Here is a 6,590-nt window from a genome sequence, read left to right as displayed (position 1 = left end):
TAAGTTCCCCATTCCTGTTATTGATGAATTACTGGATGAATTGCATGGATCAATTTACTTCACCAAGTTGGATCTTCGTTCGGGATATCATCAAATCAGAATGAAGATTGAAGACATTCCGAAAACGGCATTTAGAACTCATGAGGGTCATTATGAATTTTTGGTCATGCCTTTTGGCCTTACCAATGCACCTTCAACATTTCAAGGTTTGATGAATTCAATTTTCAAACCATTCCTTAGAAAATTTGTGTTAGTATTTTTTGATGATATACTAATCTACAGCAAGTCTTGGAAGGATCATGTTGAACATGTTGACAGGGTGCTACAACTATTGGAGGAGAAACAATTATATGCAAAAAGATCCAAATGTTTCTTTGGAGTCCAGGAGGTGGAATATTTGGGTCATATTGTATCTCATGAAGGAGTTAAGGTAGACCCTAGCAAAATTAAAGCCATTAAGGAATGGAAAATCCCCACATCCATAAAGCATCTGCGAGGATTTCTTGGGTTGACAGGGTATTATCGCAAGTTTGTTAAGAATTATGGGAGAATAGCAGCACCTCTAACAACATTATTGAAGAAAGATTCATTTTCATGGACTCCGGAAGCAACAAAGGCCTTTGAACATCTTAAAGAGGCAATGTGCCAAGCACCGGTCTTAGCTACACCGGACTTCACAAAAACCTTTATTGTGGAATGTGATGCTTCAGGAAATGGAATTGGTGTTGTTCTAATGCAAGATGAAAGACCCATTGCTTTTGAAAGTCGTCCAATCAAGGGAAAGTTTTTAAGCAAAGCTATTTATGAGAAGGAAATGTTGGCAATACTCCATGCACTTAAGAAATGGCGACCCTACCTAATGGGAAGACACTTCAAGGTAAAAACGGATCATGATAGCCTTAAATACTTTTTAGAACAAAGATTATCCTCTGAAGAGCAACAAAAGTGGGTCACAAAGATGTTGGGTTATGACTTTGAAATCATCTACAAAAAAGGGAAGCAAAATGTGGTGGCAGATGCACTCTCAAGAAAGGATGAGGATGTGGAAGCATTGTTGTGTGCCATTTCTATTATCCAACCAGATTGGATAAACGAAGCAAGGGAGGAATGGAAGAATGACGAAGAAGTGTGGGCACTTATTCGAAAGCTACAACAAGATTCCAGTACTTCTGATACATTTAGCTGGCAAAATGATTCGTTATGGTACAAAGATCGCTTATACCTCTGTAAGAATTCCCAGCTAAAACAAAAGATTCTTATGGAATTGCACACTTCTCCCTTAGGAGGGCACTCAGGATTTTTAAAAACTTACCACAGGGTTAAGAAGGAATTTTTTTGGGATGGCCTTAAATCAGATATTCAAAAGTTTGTGGCGGAATGTTTGGTTTGCCAACAAAATAAAGTTGAAACAATTAAGACACCGGGTCTATTACAACCTTTATCCATTCCAAGCCAACGTTGGGAGGAGGTTTCAATGGATTTTATCACAGGTTTACCCAAGTCTGAGGGAAAGAGTGTCATCATGGTGGTAGTTGACAGACTTACCAAGTATGCACACTTTTGTGCATTATCACATCCATTTAAAGCCAGTACAGTTTCTACTGCATTTATGGAAACAGTTCAAAAGCTACATGGAAACCCAAAGATTATTGTAAGTGACAGAGATCCCATTTTCACTGGAAATTTTTGGACAGAATTATTTTCTTGTCTTGGTACTCAGTTAGCTCATAGCTCATCTTATCATCCTCAATCTGATGGGCAAACTGAGATAGTAAACAAATGTTTGGAAGGATATCTTCGTTGCTTTGTATCTGATAAACAGACACAATGGGTCAAATGGTTGCCTCTGGCTGAATGGTGGTATAACACTTCCTTCCATACAGCAACAAAAATGACCCCATTTATGGCACTTTATGGGTATCAACCACCATCCATCACATCATATTTAAGAGAAAATTCTAAGGTTCAGGCAGTGGAACATCACATCGAACATCAACAACAAGTCCTCCAACTCTTAAAGGATAACCTCGTGTTGGCACAAAATAGAATGAAACAACAGGCAGATCAACATCGCAGTGAAAGAAGTTTTGATGTAGGTGATTGGGTATTCCTACGGCTACAACCATATAAGCAAATGTCCCTAAAGCAAGCTAAGAAGGATAATAAATTATCACCAAAGTATTATGGTCCGTACAAGGTGTTGCAAAAGATTGGTACTATGGCATACAAATTGGAGCTTCCTGCAGCTTCTCGATTGCACCCAGTTTTCCATGTTTCATGTTTAAAGAAGGTTATAGGTGACAAGCTCCCAATTCAAACAATATTGCCAGAACTTGACGAGGAAGGAAAAATTATATTGGAACCGGAAGCAGTCACAGAAACAAGAACTCGACAGCTACGAAATCGATCAATTTCAGAGTATCTTATCAAGTGGAAGAACTTATCCGCTGAAGATTCCACATGGGAGGATGAGAATTTTATGCAGAAGTATCCAGAACTACTCAAGCGTTGAGGACAACACTTTTTTGAAGGAGAGGGGCATGTTGGGTCCCTATAATACTAGTGATTACCCCATTACTATTGTAGTTATACCCCTTATTTATATTGTTGTGCCCCTATTACCCCCATATTGTTATTTCTATGCCCCATAGAATCCCTCTATTGTTATTTTTGTGGCTTTATATTATTATTGTTAGGTCGGCTGGATTATATTGTGACTCCCTAGACTCCTATATATAGAAAGGAGGTTTTGTCATTTGTATCATCCAAGAATTGTTCATTTATGTAATGTAAAGGAGGTTGCCCCCGCGAAGAGGCTGAATTCTAAGGCGTGGATCTCTCTTTTCTATCTTTTTGTGAGTTGGTTTCATAACACATGCATTTCGAGCCTTCACATCATTTTTTCTCTAATCTCGATGTGCACATGGCTCCATTGGAAGTATTCTTATACGTGAAAGGAATTTTGTTTTTCAAGTAGGGTAGGGTAGGAAAAATAAGAAAAAAGAAAAAAAAGAGAAAAAATAAAAAGAAAAAATGAAAAAAGAGGAAAATAGAAATCTAAGGTGAAAACCTCCTCGGAGGCGCCTTAGATTGGCTCATTGATTGAAAACCTCCATGAGGCGGTAAATGGGTTGGAAAAAAAAAAAAGAGAAAAGAGAATAAGATCTTTGGGTGAAAACCTCCCTTGGAGGCGCCCAAGGCAGGCAATTAGGGTGAAAACCTCCATGAGGCACCTTAGTTGTCTTTCAAAAAAAAAAAAGAGGAAAAGAAAAAAGAAAAATAAAGCTAATCTCCATTGAATAATTTCATGTTGCAGAAATGACATTGCAAGTTGCAAGAAGGAAGTTTCATGACAGGAGGAGCACTCAAATCAAGGTTAAAGGAATCTTTTTTGTGCCTTCTACAGGAAGCTCTGTATTTCTACAGGAAACATCCTGTAGAACCTTTGGACAAGCCAAATCCAATTTCAAAAGTGAATCTAATGGTGGGAATCTGTTGATTAGGCCTACAAGCACTTGTGTGTCCATCCCTTGCCTTTATCCATCATTTTTTCCACCTCATTGTTCTTCTCATTGTGCTTTTACAGGAACTTCCTGTAGAAATTGTGGGAAACTAGACATGGATTCCAAAAAGTGGTTTGGCGAACATGGTAGCTTCCTCAAGGGTTCAGAAGTCCTCATGCAATCTTCCAACTCCTCCTCCATCATCTCCATACCTGCATCACAGCCCAAGCTCAGTTTTCCCTTCCATGCAAACACATGCAAAGTGCCTTGAAGCAAAAAGACATAGAACAAAATTTGTTTTTGCCATAACTTGAAAACCATGCATCCATTTGACAAACCGTTTTATGGAGAATTGTACAAGGATGATGACAACATGTCTGATCAGTTTCATGCCATTCCGGTGCACGGTTTCCAAGAAATCAGCCTCCATCACCATCAGCCATTTTTGCATTTTCTCCATATCCGTGCATCCATTTCAAAATATGTTTCATGGGGATATGCATGTGAGTGATAGTAACCTACCCAAGCAGTTTCAGCCGATTCTGATGCATTGTTTCCGAGAAATCGAGCTCTGAAATCTTCAGCCATTTTCCATTTTTCTCGAAATCCGTGCATCCATTGATCACGATTTTGCTATGGGAGATGCCTAATGATGATAGGAACATGCTCACCGAGTTTCAGATCAATCCGGTTTACCGTTTGAGGGCAATGGTGAAAACAAGTTCTGGTTTTGTGACCATGCAGCAGCAGCAGCTTGAAGGTGCAGATCTGAATGTGGAAATAATTGCATGCAGCTCAGATCCGGCCAGAGGACACCTGCACAAGGAAAAGCAATCAAATATTAGCAGCCAAGCCACATGCAATCAGAAAAACCAATGCATGTAGCAATGACAAGCCACAGCAGCTCACGGCAGCTGTTCAACTTCGAGGTATGTGACTGATCTCATTCTTCTATTGCATAAATTTAATTTGAAAACTGCATGAATTGATGGAATGGTGGAATTAAGCCACGGATTAGCAAGGCTCAACCGATTGTCTTCTCTAGCACTCAGCTGGAAGTCACGCAGTACACGTGGATAGCTGACTTACGTGAAAATTAAAGCAACAAGGAGTGTTGGTTGTTTAAACTTCAGTTCAATTCACGGCAGTGATTACAGGGGGAAAACACAGAGTTCAGGAACAAAACTTCTAGTTGCATGTGGCCACGTACACTTGGCCACTTCACTCCCTCACCACAAATCATGCCGTAATTAAAAAAATTCTCGGCTGACTCTCACCATCCGCTGATTAATTTGCATTTGTGACATTCTTAACTGAAGTATGCATCCTATGCTCCCACAATCGGTTAACCCATCAACCTCCATGGAGCTTTGCGGCCTGTTCTCGAATTTCACTCGTGCATCGGGCTCACTCAAAGGTAGAATCACACTCTACAGGAAACGGGTGGGGTCTTCTACAGGAAAGTGCAGCAGAGACTTCCAGAGCAGAGAAGCCTAAGGTTCTTCATCAAGTTTGGAGCTTGAAGAAAGATGGACAATTATCATATGGCCAAGGGTGAAAAACTTGTCCCTCCTTATGCTAGACGGGGTATAATTCCTCTTGCAATACCACTGTCAGAAGACCAATCTGGTGCTTTCACATCTCTTCTAAGATGGCCAACCAGTCCAGAAGGCATGGAGATGCCCGTTGTACGAGTTCAGAATTATGGTGTGTCACGTTTAGCTAAGACTGTAAGCCACTGATTTCAAATTGAAAATGAAGCTCTTGAAGTCTTGCATGTGGATCAATATATTCCTAGGATTCTGGTAGAAGAAGATTGGAATGGCTATGAGGACGCAACAAATAGCCTCTATGCTGCTTCAGGAGATGCTGGCAAGAAATTGTATAAACAAGGGGATGTAGCTGAATCTAAAATTGGAAATCTTGATGTTTATTTGACAAAGAAGGTTGTATTGTTTCCAAATGTATTTGAGCGTATTGCATTGGGTCATTTGGAAAGAGGCGACCAGGTTTCTGCATTGGTGACAAGAGAGCTTTACGTGAATAGGAAGCACTTTCCTGGATTTGGTCGGCCATTTGTGTTTAATGCAGAGCTTTTTTCTAAAAATTGGTCGTAAGCTTGAAGCTAAGGATGCTGCCAAAGTAGCATTAAAATTACCGTGGTGGACAATAGGCTGCAGATATGAGGAAGTTGCTAAAATTGCAGGCTGGGGAGACGAACAAATTGAATACATGAGAGAAAGAGTTACAGATGAGGGAAGGCGTGAGGATATTCAAAAGGGGAAGGCACCTGCTCAGGTGGCTCTTGACCAGGCTGCATTTTTTATGGATTTAGCTTTTCTTGATGGATCCTGGCATGACATCTAGGATCAACTTGCAGCTTACTACAAGGAAGCTGGGTTAGATACAATAGCTCGCTTTATACTTTATGATTGCTAAAATTAAGTGCAAATCCACACACATTGTTCTCAAGGAAACAGAAAGGTCTTGATTTGGGATCAATCTTTGTATCATAAAATTAGAGCGCACGTCTGAATCAGTGTTCCACCAATTGAAATTGAAGTGTAGTAGCTAGAGCCAAGTAAGGATACAGAAAACTGGTCATAAAAAAACAAGTAGGGACACACCCAAGACAGCCACATCACAGTTCAAGGAGAAGGCACCCCCAGCCAAGCAAGCAAAATCAGAGAAAATTGGTTCTACAGGAAGTTAGCAGACTGTTTCTACAGGAAGATAGAGGACTGTTTCTACAGGAAGCCAGTGAACTGTTTCTACAGGAAGTTTGAAAAGAGGGGAGCCAAAGGAGAAAGATGAGGAGAGAGATTCGTTGCTCAGAGGATGAGCAACACTTTCAGTAGGGGGGTGATGATGAGCCCCAAAAATGGACAATTATTTGGGCTCATTCAACCTCCTAATTTGACTTAATCCACCATTCTCATTGGTTTATTGCATGTTTTTGATTATATTTATGCTAATAGAGTGAATTTGGTTAGTCATTATGCCAACAAGTCTAATGGGTGCTTTGTGTAGCCTTTTTGGTCAACTTGGACACAAAATTGAAGGTCTTAATGAGCACTTGGCAGCCAA

At 40.2% G+C, this 6,590-nt stretch overlaps 1 pseudogene; it reads left to right on the top strand.

Moving 5' to 3' along the window:
- The first annotated feature begins 5,032 nt into the window (after positions 1–5,032).
- On the top strand, positions 5,033–5,954 carry LOC149229255 (protein IN CHLOROPLAST ATPASE BIOGENESIS, chloroplastic pseudogene; annotated as a pseudogene).
- Positions 5,955–6,590: the final 636 nt, after the last annotated feature.

This window comes from Pinus tabuliformis, chromosome J, assembly GCF_031772625.1.
Source record: "Pinus tabuliformis cultivar Carrire ecotype Pingquan chromosome J, CPIR1, whole genome shotgun sequence".
NCBI classification, from domain to species: domain Eukaryota; kingdom Viridiplantae; phylum Streptophyta; class Pinopsida; order Pinales; family Pinaceae; genus Pinus; species Pinus tabuliformis.
This window is presented reverse-complemented; position numbering and strand designations above follow the sequence as displayed.